General features: G+C 39.6%; 1 long non-coding RNA gene across 9 annotated transcripts in view; it reads right to left on the bottom strand.

Moving 5' to 3' along the window:
- The window catches only part of LOC147755940 (uncharacterized), a 175,264-nt gene extending 156,204 nt beyond the window's left edge, over positions 1-19,060 (bottom strand). Inside the window, exons 1-6 of one of the 9 annotated variants that reach the window (XR_015325769.1) lie at positions 18,806-19,060; positions 17,621-17,956; positions 17,254-17,433; positions 16,170-16,293; positions 14,818-15,037; positions 9,563-10,604 (exon numbers count right to left, since the gene is read on the bottom strand). This is a non-coding gene — a long non-coding RNA (uncharacterized LOC147755940). Of the gene's footprint in view, positions 1-643; positions 4,955-9,558; positions 10,605-14,817; positions 15,038-16,169; positions 16,294-17,027; positions 17,586-17,620; positions 17,957-18,805 lie in introns of those variants that run through there. The other 8 variants (XR_015325768.1, XR_015325764.1, XR_015325765.1 and 5 more) reach the window with 8 other exon arrangements.
- Between the last annotated feature and the right edge of the window lie 455 nt (positions 19,061-19,515).

Raw genomic sequence — 19,515 nt, 5'->3', positions numbered from 1 at the left:
ATTACTGATAACTTCTCTAAAGACCTTTACAAGTCTAGCATTACGGTGTTACAGTTTTCAAGCATTACAGCTATGTGGAACAGTCCCAAGAAATTTGAATGGTCTGAAGATGTGCTGGCGAAACCAGCCTTTAATAGGTTTTTATGGCTCGAGCTTTTTAATACAACTTATAAAATAAGACGTCATAGTTAGACACCTTAACTTTTCCAGCAAAATGTGCGACATAAGTCTACGTCCAGATCAGTGATCAAATTTTCATAATGCTACTACCTCAACAATCCGTAACTTTTTCAGGTACCCAAATTTATGCTTCTCCCCCTCTCACCCTTTAATAATAAGACTTGTTTTTTTCTTCGTACTCAGTTATGATCGTCGTGCTGCTGATATATGCATTTAAGATAAAAAGTATTCTCACTTTCCAGCCTGATTTAAGTAAGTTCAAGTTTTTCGATTGCAACCTCATCAAGCATTAGGTCTTTAACTGGTCTTTAACGAAGTAAATCGGTCCTCGGATAAATTCGAATATAGACTGCTCGTTACAATGGGTTGTTATTTTGTAGTATTTACCTGAGCGCACCATTTATGAAACCAATCACCATACGGATTCTATGTTGCTAATGGATAATATATGAACATAGGGCAGTCATATAGGTACACCATAAAGAAAGTAACGATGACACAAAGAAGCAATATACCGTGGGCAATAAGCCATAAAGGATAATCGCAACATCAAAAAAATTCTCAAACGCTTGAACAGATTACGCCCTAAACAACAACAACCTATTAAAGCAGAATTCCACCTGAACATCTCTGATACGGTGATGCTCATTGCATGTTTTTCACCAGTCTTAACATTGTTACTGGAATTCAAAAACTAACAAACACGAACTATGTCAGTGCTCGCTCGACTAACTTGTGAACTAAAATTTATAGCTAACTACGGTCGATTAGAATTGATCGCTGACAATCAGTACCTTACCGCCTTCAACATTCGTCCCCTTCATCCGTATGAGAATCTGGTTGTTTGGTTAAAACTAGAGTTGGTTATAATGCTCGGCAAACTGGTGGTGGTCGCTTATTGCTTTCAAAAAGACACGAATGCCACAGAAATATCACACTCCAAAGGTAGAAGGCGAGCCAAGAAGACACGGTCAAAGAATTTGGAGAATACACGAGTGAGCAAGCATATAAACATTTCGAGAAAGACATGCTCAGGAGAGAACTAATTCTTGGACCGCGTTTGCAAATGACCTAAGAGGCACTCCTCTATGAATAAGGTCATAAGAAATTGGCGATAATCTAGCTCACACGAGGTAGTCTGGGATCGAATCCAGGCGTAGACTCACTTAGTTTCATGCCGAAAGCCCGACGTCTGATGGCGGCACCACTCGCCTGGTAATATACATGCTAAAAATAGTTGAAGACAATAAGCATATACTATTGGTAATTGAACGCAAAAGTACGAAGAACAAGCCGTGCCAAGGGACAAGCGGACGATACCGTTGTGATACGCAAGAAAAGAAGGGCAATATCGTACAAAAAGCTGAAAGGTAAGGATTAGACCGCAAGGAAAGAAGTTTTGATTCTGGTTCATGGAATTCATTTCCTTTACACCGTTTGCAAAGATGCCTAGTTCTGGCACCTACGTGCATGCCAAAGCAGAAGTACAACGTATCAGAATACGACGGGTTTAAGTCGCCGAAAGGTGTTGTCGTTAGCCGGATAGACGATTAAATTGCCTCATTACCTGTCCCTTGTAACCACGTTCAGCTTATCCGATTTGGAAGTAGCTCCTATCGCGACGTTGGAATACACTTAATCTGAGTTAATCTTGTAGCGAAAAAACTTTAAGCAATTAAATGGCGTTAAAGCCTCCTTCCTCAAAAGAGCACAGGGATTTCACACGGTAACCCAGAATTGCCTCGCGTATGTATTAGCCGACCCATCACTGCTGGTTTTGGACCTATGTTATCGCTTTAAATTCTTGGTAACGAAACTTTTTAGGACCAATTTTAGGAACTGCAAATCTTTCTTCTTTCTTTAGGGGCTTTCTTTAGTTCAGGTGCGATGAGAAACAACAAGCGGAAAAAAACGAGCCGGGTAAACAGACATGTCGTCACGCGCTTTGCCGTGCGAAGTAGTTCACCACGAACTCTGTAAAAAAATCGGGTCTTCAGGAGCCCGACGATACATATAAGTGCCCTAGACGAGCGAGAGATTCTGATAGATATAATGTTTCTCGTAATATTCAGTTCATCTATCAGATGTTTTGATTCTGTAAGCTCCACAAAACTAGTATAAATCAAATGACGCTAAGTGTTGCCAATGGTGACTATGATATTGAAGTTTTTGATCACTCCCAACAAACGTGAATAAATGAGATTTTATTTACATACAAAAACCCATATCTGTACACTTCACACAGATGCAAGCGACTACAATTTTGGCGTTGTACTAATAGAGAACGAAAAGCCGATAGCTTATGTGTCTCACTTGTTCAGTGCAGCCGAACAGAACTAGGTGATCATTACAAAAAAGTATCCGTTATCTGCAAGAAGTTCGATAGATAATAATAAGTAATATAAGAGCCGTAATCACTCCAAGTGTCCGCCTCAGCGCACTCCCTGCCCAGTGATGTGCGTCACAGGGTCTTCTCTTAATCATCAACAGATCGATCGACTATTGTTTCATCGATACTAACATCGTCTTAAATGCTCTAGGAAGACACGTCGCAATCGCGGGCTCCCAAAGTTCAAATAACGTCGAGGTGGAAGTTGTGAACTGATAGGTAAATCAGCTAAAAATCTGTACTCTAACGGCAGTTACTTCTAGTTTTTTTTTTGGAAAGCGTTTCGTATCGTATCTTGTTTACGGTTCTGGACTCGAACAGGATACAAGAAAATAGTCTGTGCATGTGCCTCAACCAGTGCTAAATGCGTGTCAGATGTGGGGACCGTATACGTTCCCTGCGTTTAAAATATTCCAAAAACGTCAATCTATGTCAAGCATGCCCCGTAATACGATTGGCAGAAGTATTGAGATGATCCAAATGAATAAAATGATCCAACAGCATTAGCACATACCGTTGAGGTTGATATCTGTTTCCAATGGAACAAGGGTTGATAGTAAGAAAATGGCCAAGAGTGGACAACATAAGCTTGACCCGAAGTGATACACCAATGATGTAAATATTTTCGGAGACCTAGTGTCATTAGCAACAATCCGAAGACCCATGGAGCTATGTAACGTTTTACGCCGAGATTCGGGCATCAATATTAAAATAAGCGCTCTACCTATAATAAGGGAACCGTCCATAGGTCGTTCGTTGTTATATATTATCGAAATGATCGGCTTTGCAAGCAAACGCAGCGAGCCGGCCGCCTACTGAGTGCTCCACGCCCTCTACAACGTTAAGCGGAACAAGCGGAGAAAGATTAAAATAAAGGATTGCAAAACTACGATGAAAATTACAGCAGGTAACAAGAACGTTTCTATCCATCAATTGTTTAGGTATTAACTTGCCTATTCCCTATGTACAGCTTTTACATAATTAAAATATTGGTGAACCATTCATATCATTAGGTCAATGTAACCTGCAGCCTCCCCAAGCTCTGTTCGTTAGAACGCTGACAGTTTTCAGCCGCATCTCAATGATCGTAAAACTCTTCTACTTACGACTAATATAGTGCATCTGATTTGATGAGCAGCATTTTATATATTTTTCTACAGTCAGGCAAAAACTAATGACTACTTATACTTAGACTGGTGCCCATTGTTCAGTATTCGTCTTGTTAATTTTATTGGTTTGTCATTAAAGGCAGCAAAACTGTCGAGCGGAAGCGATGAACGCTACCGTGATCAGCAGTATGCGAAAACGTCGACTAAATTTCCTGAATACTACACGGCTCGAGGGAAATTTTCTGGATAATGCAAACTATGTTGAGGAACAAGATGGAGGCCATGAAAAGGTCTCCTAAATGCAACTGATATCCGTGCCTACTAGTGCGATCGCTTAATAGATTTCAATTTAGCTAACTCACAAGCATTTTAGGCGTTTGATATATATATATAGTAACGTATGTCTATATAAGCAAATGATAACTACGTGCCTTTTAATTGCATTTGCTTCTTGTCCGCCACATACAATTCTATATAAACCAACTAATAGCACAGTGATATCCATTGCCAATGATCAGATACCGGCTATCGCCAAACGTCTTGCGTCAACCTGTACTCGATCGATAATGACTCCCGTGGCAATATTTACTAATAGTCCGTATATTGAGCAACATGTATTCCCGGAGACCTTGAATGAGTCCAGAATTGTAGCCATTTTTAAAGAAGAGTCTGAACGATCTTGCGAAAATTGGAGACTTATTGACATATATGGTCCTCCTTTGAGTGCAAGTAATCTCAGTTGAAGGCAAAAAACTTCTTATGTATATTTAAATCTTAACCAGTACGAAGTAGTACAGCTTTTGCTATATCCTAGCTTTTTCATTCTGCATGCTAAACTACAGACATTTGCTTGCCGTCCTACCTGACTTCACGAAGCCTTACCATATTATAACAAAAGCTGCTATTTAAAATGATGATTGATAATACAGCGCAATATAAACTAGAACGACACGCATCTTTGTCGAAGCGTTTTTGCGTAAGTATGTCGTATCGTGCATAATGTCTTTATAGCGTTAGCTCTTTATATCTACAGGAGAGTACAAAGCTTCTTTCATGAAATTTGCCGGAGGAGTGAAAGCTTTTTTTACACAGGGAAATTCAACGCAACGCAATGGGCCTAATGGAGTTCAGTTCTGAGGACGCGAAACTGAAAGTTTGCGGGTAGGTTGTGATTAGCGTACGTCGATGGTTTTGCTCCACCCTGCCGCAGCTGTTCAGCAACTTTGACGCCACTCTGTGCAAGTTTTACTTAACTTCAATTCACTCTGAAAAGCAGCTACAACATATAGGTGCGATCCTGTTATTTTCGAATATAAGTACACGCCTTTTACTACTACTACGACTACTATTATTATGATTATTCACAGCTAGAAGTGTTATCTAAGTTTGTATCTATCTTCATGAACGGTATCAGAGGTCACGAACAAAAATCAATTCAAACTTCCACTGTTTTGGGGGCCTTTTGACTATGCTATTGTCCATCACCCGTTCGAAAAGGTCGTTCTCATCATCAGTAAGAGTACTGCGAAGAGCCATCACGGCTGTGGGGAGACGTGTATGGAAGACGCCTTTCTCGTGTTATTAAGATGTTGGGACAACGCGTGGCGTCTGCCAGAGATCGAGTGCATAATAAATAGATACCCATAATGGACTGCGGCCAATGCTATAATGTGCTACAAAAAAAAGCTAAGTAGCTTGAAAGGAAATGTTAGCTTAAATGGATACTGAAGTAATTCGTATAGCATGACATATACCTTCGTTTGGACCTCAACGACCGTCCTTATAGCTGATATGTAGGATAATAAATCTCTAGAAATTGACACATTTCCCATCTGTGCAAATGGTTCAAAAGTTAGTGATCAAAAGCCCAGCCAACTAAAATCCACTCTCCATCAGCCGTTTATGTAATATACCCAAACATCAATAATCAACTTAACTCCCCGTGCCACAAAATTGCAGAAAAAATCGATGACACATAGCGAAACTTGTGACATTTGCGAACACTACGACGACAGCTATTGGCTATCGCCTTCGTCGTCAACTTCCAATTTCACCGTGTCGGTTCGGTGTCACCAACGCCGCGTTCAAAGTGCAACGTTTCTGACTAATGAAAGGCCTACCGGTCCGTATCGACAATAAGTAAACACAACTGCATTAACCGAACGATAGACCAATGGCTACGTTAGTGTGGTTCGACTTTTATTGATGATATATCATATCGCCACCATTATCTGATCGTGATCAGATAATGGTGGCGATATGATCATAATCATGATTTAATTACATACATTTCAAGCCCAGTCAGATCTTCAGATCAGAAATAATCAGACGCGGTATTTTCACGTCTATCCGCTGTGCTAAACGTACGACCACCAACCTATCAGTTAAGCTCTGTGACTTTTGTTCGCATCACGCGTCTTCAGCACAGAAGTGTGAGGCACTCTGTTTGTTTTCAATAGAACTCGTGACAAGTAAACAGACTTGTGTTCGTTGACTTTTTAAGGCCAACTTTTTCCCAACCTTAGTAATGTAAACTACATCTATCTAGCTGCAGTCTGCTCATATTTCCTATATGCACCATTCGCAACACAAAATATAGGATATTTCTGAATCGAGTGGAGAATGAATTATTTTTTTTATTGAGCTATCTTCACTGGACATGACGATGGAAAGAAATCGGAACCCAGACCAGGCTAGGTATGTCAATTATAGAACACAATGCAAATACCTTCAGTTAAGGCCAACTACGCTAGCTGCAGTTTACCGTCTCAGCTTTCGAGAGCTCTCTTTTATAGTATATCGAGGTTTTCTTAGCGATCAGGGTGAAAACTGAAATCGATTTCACCGAAAAGCGGTAATAGTAACACAGACATATACTTAGTATGTATGTAACGATGTTTAGCTTCCGGAAGGCTTTATCGAACAACTTTAACAAGTCTCGTTTACTGTCATTGTGACTACAGGACGTCTCGAACAGGTAAATCTGCACATGATAAATGGTTTTTAATATTCCATTTATGGATTACAAATCAAGCTCATTTCTGCTTAACCTTACCCATAGCTCTTCTCGGTAGTGTTAACTTTTAGCCCTTTGGTTATCTTGTGTTTCGTATCAATACGGACTTAACTTGCAAGGAAAGGAAGACGTTGTGTGTGCTAGTTCTGTCGTGCAATATCATGATTTCGCCAGAATGAAGCTTTTAGTAGAAGATTCATCATAATGCTTCAGGATCCTAAGGTGATTGAATGCATGAAAGGCCCTCAACGGTTTTGTAAGCTTTTTCTGTTTTAGCATTAACATGCTACAAGCTTGACTGAGAATTGCGCCTTCGTCGCAACCGGCGGTAAGACTGCTCTTAAGTTTATTGAAAAAATGTTCTACTTCGTGAAATCATCATTGTTCATTATACTGTGACTTTGATTTTCATGTGCCACGCGTAATAGAGCCTGTCTAGTTATATCCATATTATGCTTTTGTTTACAGCGATGTCCCAGTAATACTAGAACACACGAAATAGATAGAATCGACACGAAAGTATGAAACAAATGATACTGTGAAGTACAGTAGACAGCTGATTCATTGTAATCGATAGATAGAGTAAGATTCCCTAGTGACGTTGACTTGCAAATGCGTATCCATTTTGTGCACGGCACAGCGTTTCGGTGCAAACGAAGGGGGTTGAGGTTGCAAAGCGGGATTGAGAGTGAGAGCGCTAGATGGCTGACGGCGAAGGGACTCGTTTCAGTAGATATCCATTCAATGAGGAGAAAGATGGCCTACTGGACGGATATGAGCCCGAATGGGCAAACCGAGGATCTCTCACTAACATGCGATGCTGCAAGCATGGTTTCCTTTTGCAAGCAGCACCGAAATATGCGTTGCAAGCCGGCGATTGCTTGGATGTCTGGGTGCGCGTATTCACACCACACGTGCTTGTCGTGTATGAGTTTCTGTGAGAAATCGAGGTATGCTAGCGACGGCGGCGAGAAGTTAGCGGGGTGCAGTATCACGCTCGCTCCCCGCAGTAGCCTACTAAAAGAGATGGAGTTAGAGAGAGATCCACGTTTGCTCTCTTTGTAAGGGGGCAGAACTGTGTGCAAAGAGGGACGTCGTGGCCGCCTGAATCGCCTGGTCTGTTGCCCAAAGAAGGAGGCGCAGGGAGATAGTTTTGCTGGCAATATTCGAAAGAATGTTGGGAATGCTACGCGTGTTCCTTCGTACCTCGTGCCGGCGAGGAAAGCAGCCGACGACACAGGCACCAACGGACTTATATATGGTGGCGGTGGCACACGGGTTTTCATCGCACCCTATCTTCCCTATTCTATGTTCCCTCTTTTTCCATGTCTATGTCTACTCTATCTTTAGCGCTGCGGCTGCAGAAAGAAAATGAGCGGGCGGTGTAAGTAGCGCCGCCAGCACTAGCAGAAATGCCGCGAACGCCTACGATGCGACGGCCGGCATTTAGCTGCTGCTGCTGCTGCTGCTGCTTCAGGCCAACCACCCGCAACTGCAGGCAGTGGAAAGAAGGCTTCTTTTTCGCATTCATCGCCCGCTGTGTGACTCCCAGACAGAAGGGCATTTCTCAGCATGTCGCTCTTCTACGTGCTCAGCGCCGTGCAACGTTCCACTAGATAGGCGTGCTCGTCTGTAGGCATGACATGCGGCAACTTAGGACCTCTTCAAGTATGTTTATACTTGGCGGATAGGGAGTAGAGGCAGACATAGAAGAAAATGGCGGGCGCTTTGCTTTCCTCTAGCCACTTCCCAATAAACCATGCTTCGCCTAAAGGAAAGCAGGGGCAAATAACGCGGGGGACAAGATGGGCAATTTTAAACAACTTTTCCTCTTCTTCATAAGGAGGTTATGTGCAAGATCTAGTGTGGAAACTCTGTCGAGGGTGTCAAGTTTAGGTCGCTTAGTGGACGTACGCCCAATTCACTTAGTGTTAATTTTGAGAATATTTGCTTAGGACCTTAGGGGTTGATCACATACTAAAACTGGTGAAATTTTAGGATGCGTTGATAAAACACAGTCAGTCCTTAGTTATGGCTTAGCACCCTAATACTGTATTAAGTCAATATCTACGGGTAACCATATTTAAGCTGTTCTACATGTTCGTCCCACATCCATGCAGATTGGGCGACCGATTGCAACTACTATAAATATTCTATTCTAAATAGGGAAAAAAGACAGGTAGGGTTGAGAGGCGATTGTGTTGAAGCTTTACATTCGTTTTACTCGCCTGCGAAATCATATTCTATGCTTGCGTACTGATAACCTATTGAGAAAATTCGCGAAAGATAGTCGCTTCTGACTAGCCTATTATTCAGCACTGATCTGCAACAGTGAATGATACTCTTGACACTCACGTCATACATAAGCGGCGTATGATTTTATGAATGATATTGTGCACAGACGCCACATACATTCAACCTTAACGTTTAACTTAATCTGGGCTTTCTACAGAAGCTACAAAATTGCATTGAGACACGGATGAGCCATGCGAACATCACAACTAGCTTAATTGTCTATAGCTATAGCATGACGCTGAATTGATATCGAGAACAGGTGGGGTTTACGATCAATTCAACTGGATACAAATGCATTGACATTTAGCTTAACAATCGCATCCTTTACTTTCGACATAATTTTTTTCTTCAACCAAAACTGTACCCATAGAAACTTTCCTACAATATACTTCAACAACAATAGTCAACGACGATCGGAAAAAGAATGACTACATACTGCTGTTAGATGATTGAACAATAAAAGTTTGGGCTACTTAAATAAAACTAACGCTCAGTTATTATTTAAGTTCTATTTACTCGAACTGCCGTTTTCTGCCGTATGGGAGTGTATTGCTCGCAAAATGTATCGCCTTGCTCGCTGATATCATTCACACCTTTTACATTCTGCACTTTTATAGTCTTTCTCCACGTCGGTAATATCGATATGGGCACATAAAACATGCAAAGCTCCCCTGTGAGAATATATTATCGTTTAATGGTAATGTTGTATAAATCCTTTTCGGAATAGGCCCTGGATAGGGAGTTTTATCCGGGATCTGTGTTCGCTATGCAAACTCGGAGAGGCGGTAAGTTAATCTTATCTGCCTGGTAACGTACACTTGAATCAATGCTTCTTAAAATGAACTTTATTTTGGTAACAGCAAGCCCAAAAATTTCAATCCAGGAACATACGTTATATATGCTTAAAAATTATGTCTCACCAGAGTTCGAATTAAGTACGCAAGCTTTTATTGAACATATCTTCAACACACCACCTTACTAGGCATTCATCTTTGGCTAATTTGCCAGCCGTTTCGTTGTCAAGTAAGCAATTTTTCGCTTCTCATCGTCAGCTGAGTCTGGTATTATGCAGAGATGTTAGAAAAGAATGGAATATCTCAAAGCGGCGATTTCTAAAACATTTTAATAAATCGTTCGCACATCTTCGCAGCATGGCTAACGTTGACCCGTTTGGAAAGCCCTCCTTGCCGGCTTTGCCTTGGGCGGCTAAAAAGAGGAAGTTTCATTTCAGCTATCAAAAGACAGAAATTTGCATAACAAAATGAAGAATCACTCGGAGCATGAGTCGATTGGCACGTCTACAAACCTCCTGGTACGAATAAATGACTTGCTTTGCACTCGGACCAGCCAATTTTCATAGGAATGGATTCTCGGGCTTTGCCTCGCGTCAATTTTGCCGTTGGTTTAATTAACTTGGTTTTTCAATATGACACCCATCCTAACGTAAACTATAAGTTATCAGTTAGCTCGTTAAAAGTACCCTGCCCCAGCTAACTCGCCAGAGTGCTCAGCCAGCTGTAGATTCCAGGACAACCAGCTGTAGTTGTAAGTCTCTCGTAATATGCTGACTTTTGGTACATTTGTGCAACACGGTTACGGGCCTTTTTAGTGCTGACTGAAATGAAATGGGTCAAACAGACGTACGTTAATCGAGCGAATTCTCGGGCCGATTTTTAATAGACGTTCAGATTGATAGAATTAGATGGTCTGTTAGTTCTCGTCCTAGAACGTTATCGGAATCTAGCGTTTTTTAAATCTTTTTTTTTATGAGAAATATTCACATATTCTATTTGAGGCTGAGAGTGACAATGTTTTTACGATGTCACAAAGGCTTAAACGTTATTTAATTAACTTTTCTTATTTATAGAAGGTAGCACTCTAAATGAAGATATGATAAATATTTACGAGGATTTTTTGTGTTTTGGTTGATGTGTTAACTCTGTTCCTTGGACGTCGCCAAAGCTTAATTTTTTTTTACCTTTTTTAATTTTTGGGAGTTTTTTTTTTAAATTATTTGGCGAATTTTCTGACGCAGAAATCTATATATATAAGCGAAATAGATTAGCTTCAATTTACTTCCAGTCTTCCACTTTAATCTTCCAACTACCACCTGTTAGTAATTTTCTTAAAAATCGTTCCAAAGCAGCTTAAAAAGCATTGTCACTTTACTGATACGAGCAAAGGGTTTTCACTACTTTCATTCAAAAATACGAGTTTAAGTATAAGGATATGTATTTTATTTCCATTCATTCCCTATATATTAGCGTTAAAAAAACGTATCGCATAAAACATCACGTTAAATTTTTTCAAACGACATTTTCGACCGAAAAATGAAGTTTAGGTATATGCATATATACTGCCCATTGAACATTTAGCCCATTGAGAGCTTTTGATTGATACCGAGAACGCTTTTCTTTACATAGAAGTTGTTCAACACAGTATCACATCCGCGGAAAAACTACCACATACTGGTTTGCAGAATTTTCCGCGCATTAATTTTAGCTATAGGAAGCATAGCTATAGCATCGCATTTCTGTTCAACTTGTCGAAATCTATCTATTGGTGGTATTAAATAATGGAAAAAATGTTTGATATTTATTTCTTCTTCCATAAAATCTTTTAGAGAATATTTTGGAAAAAAGTTATCTTACCAAAATATTCGCCATAGCAGCCGTTTTAATTTTCCTATCAACATGTATTAGAAATTTGCCAAAAAAAATTCAAAATTTTCAAGTAACAGAGTTTCTGATTGGCGAAGTAGATGGTGAAACAGGTGCCAAATTTGAGCTTTCATCATCTCCATGCCAAAATGCTTATTTTAACTATATAAATGTGTATTGCATTTTCGCCTAGTTCGTCGATTTATCTACTGATAGCAAAAAATTCCCGCTGCACAGAGTATCAAGTTAGGGTTTTGCCATTTAAACGGTATTTTTGGCTTGAAAACTGAAATTTGGGTGTAGGAACATATATATCATCCTGATTCAGTTTTCGGCAAAAGACTTTCATCAATAGACAAAAATCTCCCCTTGATAAACCTGCACGTAAGTATTTGACAGAAGATTTCTTTTTATATCTCGCCAAAATGTAACTTATATCAGCCTTTTCAATTATGGTTTAATTGCAGACTTACATTTTTATCGTTCTCCTGTTGTAATTAATTGAAGATTTTGGAGTACCAATCTAGCTATTTTGCTACATCTATTCTTTTACAGTAATTCTATTTTTTTGGCTCAGTCAATCCAATAGGCGATATTGATCCCGTTACAGCTGTCTTACTATGCATATTCCGTTCTCCTGTTAGAATGTTGTAAAAGTCCAGTTCCCACGCTACAATTACCTCATCAGCCAATTCTAATATTGAATGTTACACCATTAAGCTTCTTGTGTCTGCCCTATTTTATTATCCTACTAACCAAAAAAAGAAATTTTATACAATTGGAGAATATGGGATACACAGGCCGAGGTGGCTCAGATTTTATCAAGCATTTCACAAATCAACCACCGCTTTATGGAAGAAAAAAACTGCTGGTCGAAAAATTATTTGCATGAACGAAAAAAAATAAACTGATATCGTTATTATCATTCGAGAAAAGTCATTAATTTACCACTTAATAGTAAAATCTAAAAAGATGTCCTTTTTTCCATCTCCAATATTGTGTCCACTTTATAAAACTCACAAGACCGAATAATTATTTAATATAAATTTTTCAAGAATTTTGTAAAAAATAATGCAGAAAATAAGGAAGAAAATTACGAGTAACCAAATTAACGCGGCAGTTTATGGGAAAAATGCATACGTTGTATTTTAAGGGCAAGACTACTTGCCTAAATTAGTTCTATCTTCCTCGCAAACGTTTCCAGGACGGAATTCTAGTAAGCCACCATAAATCAGCCCAGTCGGTGCTCTCTGAGGAGTCGTCTTGTGTCGAATAAAGCCGCAGATTTTTATTTTCACTAGTGTAGATAAATGAACATTACTACCAACCCCAATTTATGTATAGTATATTGGTTTATGAATTTCTGCAAAACAGCGAACTCAGTTTATAGTATAGGAGAGATTAATCTAAAAGGTCAGACTTGCAAATTTTACACAGAAACAGAGAATATATTTATAAAAAAACATGAAATACAGCCCCAAAAAATACTCCATTGAAGCTTTTAATTATTGTCGAAATGGATATAGTTCGAACATACTATCTCGTCACTGAGATCCCTAAATTCCGCTCATAGATTGTATGGTTTTATATAAAAACTATATAGGAGTGATATTAGCTCCTTTAGCGCTCGAACCATCGCACTTAAAAAGTACTTGGAATTCAAGCTCTTCGAGAATTGTAATAAAATGAACAGATAGCTTCTTAATGGCTGCCAGACAAAAAATTATTTTTCCAGTCATTCTCCAACCCAGCTTGAAGCAGTTGATTGCTGATAAAATCAGCCTTCATGATCCATATAGATAAATATTATGACAACTAGCGCTGGTTTATGGATTGTAGGCAATTCCATTGATCAGCATACCGCTCTACAGGGGTTAGGAAACCGTTAATTTAAATTTCAGCCCAAAAGTGTTCTGAACACTTTACAAAAGTTCCAAAGCTACGAATTCCCTGCTGTAAGCAAAACGAAAACTGCGAATCTAGTAATAACGCCGAAAGTAAAGTATCAGCACGAGACGTCTGGTAGAAAACATAGAAAAAAAAAAACTCCTGTAAAAGTGAAACCCTTCGCGCTCGTCATGGAATTATCGATGATGAGAGTGAGCGATGTGCAGCGAGATCCAGACTAAGCCACTGTCTACGGACAGCACACCAACAACGGGCAAGACCTATCGGAGCATATGATCAAGCTGAACCGACTGCATTACGTCTCAATCTACCTGGCGCATTTGAAAGGTGCCAGAAACAAATCGAAGCTCGTAAACCTCATGCGGTCGTTTTGTTACCTCTTTATAGAGTCCGAGATCTTACAGTTTGAAGATGATATTTTCCTAGAACTGGATAGCTAGAACTGGAGAGTACCTGTATTCAAGTTCGAAGGTGGAATTCGGAAATTTTGTTTAACATTTCTCAACGGAAATTTAGAAAATCGAACACGTTTCCTGTACATTTTCTGTATGCGTTTATCCACATAGTGTAGCATAGCGCATAATAAAACGCGCAACCGATCTTCAAGCAAGTGCTTATAGCAAAAAAAAACAAAGAAAGACGTCGATTTTCGTCAGGTTACAAGATGCTAAAGGTTGCCAAGTAGTCCATTCATTAACATCCCTTGGTTAGTGATTGCATTTAGGAAGATTTAGGTTCCTTTTCCCTATATATTACCATTTTTCATGGAGATAATTTATGTGTATTCTTCTTCGAATGATTAACTTAGGCTAGCTAATGCTGCAGACATCGTGCAATTATACTAAACTAAGTGGCCCGATATTTGGGTTGCGTATTCCAAACAGGTCCGGGCCAGTTCTATAGCTATGTGCCTGAATGGAACCCGTTTGAGCGTGCGTTAGAATTTATTTTTTTAACGTGCAATGCTGTTTAAAAACTTCGGTGTTCAATGTGAATAAAAGCTTCCTAGCGATAGATGGGAGGTTGTATCAACATTGTAAATTCAACTGAATCTCTCAGTATCGTACAGACTACGCGTTACTCTCTTCAATCCAAAGCAGAGCTGATGATTTTTGTTCTAGATACTACAATGTTATCCTATCCTATTAATTTTTTTATGGGCTTCGTACTGCTTTTCCTTTTCCCGATCGTTGCCGAACCATGCGATTACAACCCTAATTCATTACACTGGTTGTTCCGATGAGTGCGCTTTTGGCTTACCAGAATTTGCCCCTGTCATTCCACAATCCGTTCGCTCTATATCCCAATCCCCATCTCCTGGTCTGGCAGAGTGGTAGTCTCCCTTCTGTTTTTTTTTCGTGCACCAAGGGAACAATTAACGCTGTGCACAGTAGCTTCCAGTCTCCAGTGCCATCATTAAGCACGAGCGAGTGAGCACAAATGTTTGTGCCCCTGACGCTCAAATGATTGTCAGCAGGAACTACGGCCAGAGTACACACATATATGAAAGAAAGGGAGACGACGGCACCCTGTAAGCTCTAAAGATTTTTGGGACAAGCTTCCAACTATAAATCTCTAATTAAACCACATCTGGCTGCTGACTATTGATAAGGGTCGCCATTTAACCAATACAACAAAACCCAAAATTAAATATTAATTACTAGAGAAGTTAACTTGACAATCTATACAAAATATTATCACAACAGTATACTTATATATTAGTGGTGAAAAAAATTAACAACAGGGGTTGCATAGCTGTTACGTAAATACTTTTATAATTTTTGAGATCTACTGGGGAATCGTCACTACATTTACAACGCACGCGTCTCTACGTAATTCGAGTCCACAATTTATTGGCACGCATTAAAAAATATTTTTTTTTTTTTTACTGAACTAATACGTAAATGGAAAATTATAAAAATGCCATATTTTCGAACACAGTTATAACGACCCTGTTCGAGAATTTATTTAATCATAAAGGTTTGGATGATCGAAAATAAATATTGCATGTTTCGTGGTCTAATAGTAGCTAAATATTAAAGATAAACAGGCAGGACAAAACAAATTTAAGAAAAAATTACTAAACAGCATATCAGATATCTTTTTAGTTATTTTTTACAAAGTGACGACATGTGAACGGATATATGTAGCAATAAACAAACTTTTATACGCTTAAAATAATTGTTTGTAATAACGAGGTTGTTGAAATAGATGGTAATCATATCTTAACGCAAACAGCTAAACACTGAAATGCTCGGCTGCGTACCTTTGTATTGGACTGAATCTGCTGTAATTGTGTTTCGAAGAGAGAAAATTACTTGAATAATATATTTTAAAATTCATTAATCTGGAAGAGTAAAAGGACGGCAAATGCACAAACGGACCACTAAATATTACTATATGTGTATATATATATATATATATATATATATATATATAGAGTTAATTTTGACTAGAATGGTGAAATCACAGGTCTGCTACTGTTACCGCCCTATTCGATTAGACAACTCATCTGGGCCTGTCAGGTAAAGCTTGCTACGGGTCATCATTATTGGCATATTCCTCTTGATCACCTTCAGTACTAAATTTTTACCTATAACCAATACACATACCTGAGAATTCAAGTGCACCGATTGAGATTCTATCCATAGTACAAAAACGTTTATTGTCTTCTTTGTCACACGGCTGAACACATTGTTGCCCCAGTTACCTGTGTAGGAACGCCGTTGTCATGATCTGTGAAGAAAATAAAGGAGATGACTCGATAATGATAACCCTGGCAGCTACTAAGAATGCTCTCATTGATGTAATACACATAACGTTATGGCACACTGGTATGAAGCTCCGCTTTTTGCGATAACAAAAAGCCAGTAAGTAAGAACGAAAAGTGTCGTTAAGCGCGTGCATAAGCAACCCAAAGGTTACCTAGATAATTACTCGACACATAAATAAATAGGCTGCCCACATATTTCCCACAGAGAACAATATGAATTAGCTAAATTTAATTAGGTATGCTTACTTTTGCTTTTTATCAGGATGTGTTGCTTAAACGTACGTATGAAATTGCTACATCGGTATTGCCCATATACACCAAACCTTTCACGGTTAGAATTATTCTTGGTTTCCTTGTTGTTGTTCTTTAAAATCTGTGTATAATTAAGCTGTTTTCGTATTAGTAATAGTAATAGTTTGTTTGGTATTCAGTAACTGAAACAAATTTTGCGAAGAATTAAATTCTACAATGCGACAAAACATGTCACTGCTGAGTTGGATTTTGTGTTACGTATTTGCTAGCTGGTCAGAGTTCACTTTTACCCTTTATGGCGCATGAAATATAGTGCACCAACAGCAGCATTTGAACCAGCGACCGCAAGCTTTTTTGGGTAAAGCCTCAGACCGATCACGATTTGCCATATATACATGTATAGTCTGTCGAAATCGCTGGTATCTATTTATACCATTGTACATACCTCTATCGTTCTTGGGCTGTAGCATTTGCGTTATTATTATTCTATCTGTGTATTTCATTATAATTGCATACACGCATGCTAATGATACTTAGAATTCTTGATTCACAACATCGCAGTGATGGCTTGCTTTTACAAACGATGTCTACACAGAAGGCACTGGAAGGCTATTTGCGTAGCCTGATTGTAGCTTTTATGCAAGAACTCCGTCATCTACATGATCACACACCAACACCTTTCACCAACTGCTGCTTTAAACCGCTGTAGCTCAGCCTACTTAAGCCCTCCAGGGCTGTCCACAACAGACCGTGTCCCCGATACAGAGCAGCTCTTCGGGAAGTTCGTCGTTAACTTCTAAATTTAGTGCCCCTACGTTGCCTGTTAGCGATGCACGCGTAGTTAACTCCACCTGTTGATAAAAACCTCGTTACGACATATCAACTATAACATCGCCTTAAACAGGGTTACTTTGATGTCAGCTCACAAATACTCGGCTAGCCAACGACGTATGTCGACCTGTAACAAAGTGCACTGCCGTAACACATCTCTCGTAATACTTAGATTACAAGGTTCTTATCAAGTTCTACAGCCAATACCTGAGTAGGAGAGGGGTCGCTAACCAACTCAATATAAAGCGATTTTCCAGGCTCAAAATGAAGCTCCATCGAATCCATGGCCTAGAGTATCCTATTTATAGTGGGAGCACCAATGCCGTTCATGGGAACAGAGCTGGTGGAAATCCTTAGTAGACGAGGACTGCATAAGCAAACTTTAATTCACGCCTGAGAGCGCCGCTTCGACTAGGCGCCTCTTGTAAAGGGACTTCACATTGCCAGACCTGGAGCCTAGAGGTAGACATTTACCGCATGCGCACTGTTCCTTTGTAAAAGGACGTGAGCACTGATGGTAGGATACTTCAGCACGTATGGCACCTGTAGGCAAAAGGTGCCGTTAGTGACATGTATTATTGCCATTATTATCCAAGTTTAGCATTGTTAAGCTATGATACGATCTCTGAAAGGGGTACTACAACTTGCACCAAATGATCTAGAAAACAGCTTTTACTGATGACGACGTATGTGCTTACTAATATTGGAGATCTGTGAGACCGTGGAAGCGCTTCTTATGCTGCTAACGCCTGGAGGCAGTCGCGGACACAAAGCTCGAGTCATTCATTTACCATACATACAAGATATAAGAAATGAGCTGCGAGTAAATATTGTTGGTGTAGTATGTCTGCATATAAAGTGTAGATTGTTTGTTGCTTTCTTTCTTGCGCCTTGAACGCGTTACGCAACACTGTCGTTCAATGAATCATGCTACATCCTGATGCACTGTTTAAAGGTTTTTTTTTTATGAACTTAATAAGATTATTTAATCGCTGCTCTTTCCTAAACGTTTCAAACCCATACATCGTTGGAGCGTTTTCTTAGGCTTTGTTATGAAATAAACTAACCGTTTCTCACTAGGTGGCGGTCCATTAGCAAAAGATTGTCGCATTCTCTCATAATCAATTCCATATATGTAATGATATTAGTCAAGTCACACAATCACACACTAGCGCAAATCGTAGTATAAGCAAAGGCGTGGTCTGTATTCGTACGAATGTACATGCAGGTATCGCTGCCTTAATTTCAGCATTTATAAATAGTCACTACCACAGATAGGTCTAGCACACGGACTTTGAGGATTTGTTCACAAGGTAGAATAGCCAAGGGCATTAAGAAAACGTTATAAAGAAAAAAAACAGCACATACGTTTCATTAAATGCACTCACTTACCGCAATGAGGACCATAGAAGTAGCTCCTTTCTCGTTTTTCGAATGTATAAACGACCTTCGATGTTATACCCTTTCGTTGTTGAAAAATATCAGTGGATGATGGTCGTGATAAGTACCGAGACCGTGCAGTATTGTTGCAAGATGGCAACATATTTATTGCTTTTGTCAATTGAAAATTGTCACCAATGAAAATAGCATTTGTGAAAGGATCAGATCTACTTTCTCTATTGCGTGCGCAAAGAATGAATACGTGGCAAGAATTAAAGGCGCCATTGCCAAGGGAGATCAGTCGCCGCTACAGCCACGCCGGCTTTTGCTGTTCAATATGTTGTTGTCAAAAGATATCATGACAATATGTTCCAGCTTCACCTCGCACCGAGCTGTCTAAACGCGCGGTAAATTATTTGCACACTTGGCCCAATACTCTCCCTGGTAGTGGGCAACGTTATGATGGCGGCAGTAGAAACAGTCGCCGTACCAGGGCTGAAGTGATAACTTAAGTGGTAGGACGTCCTGGCCTGGTTGGCTGCTGGGTGGAATTTTCAAGTTAGGTATGCTAATTGTAAATTCAACTACTTGATCGTTGACATCGTCATCGTTGTTCGTGATGCGGCCGGCCTTATCGCTGACCTTCCAACGGGTCGAAGATCAAATAGTCTACATAATGTTCATTGAACGCATGTAAAATAAGCAGTTGCATAGAGAGCTCT

Source organism: Varroa destructor, unplaced genomic scaffold, assembly GCF_002443255.2.
Source record: "Varroa destructor unplaced genomic scaffold, Vdes_3.0 BEIS01000004.1, whole genome shotgun sequence".
NCBI classification, from domain to species: Eukaryota; Metazoa; Arthropoda; class Arachnida; order Mesostigmata; family Varroidae; genus Varroa; species Varroa destructor.
This window is presented reverse-complemented; position numbering and strand designations above follow the sequence as displayed.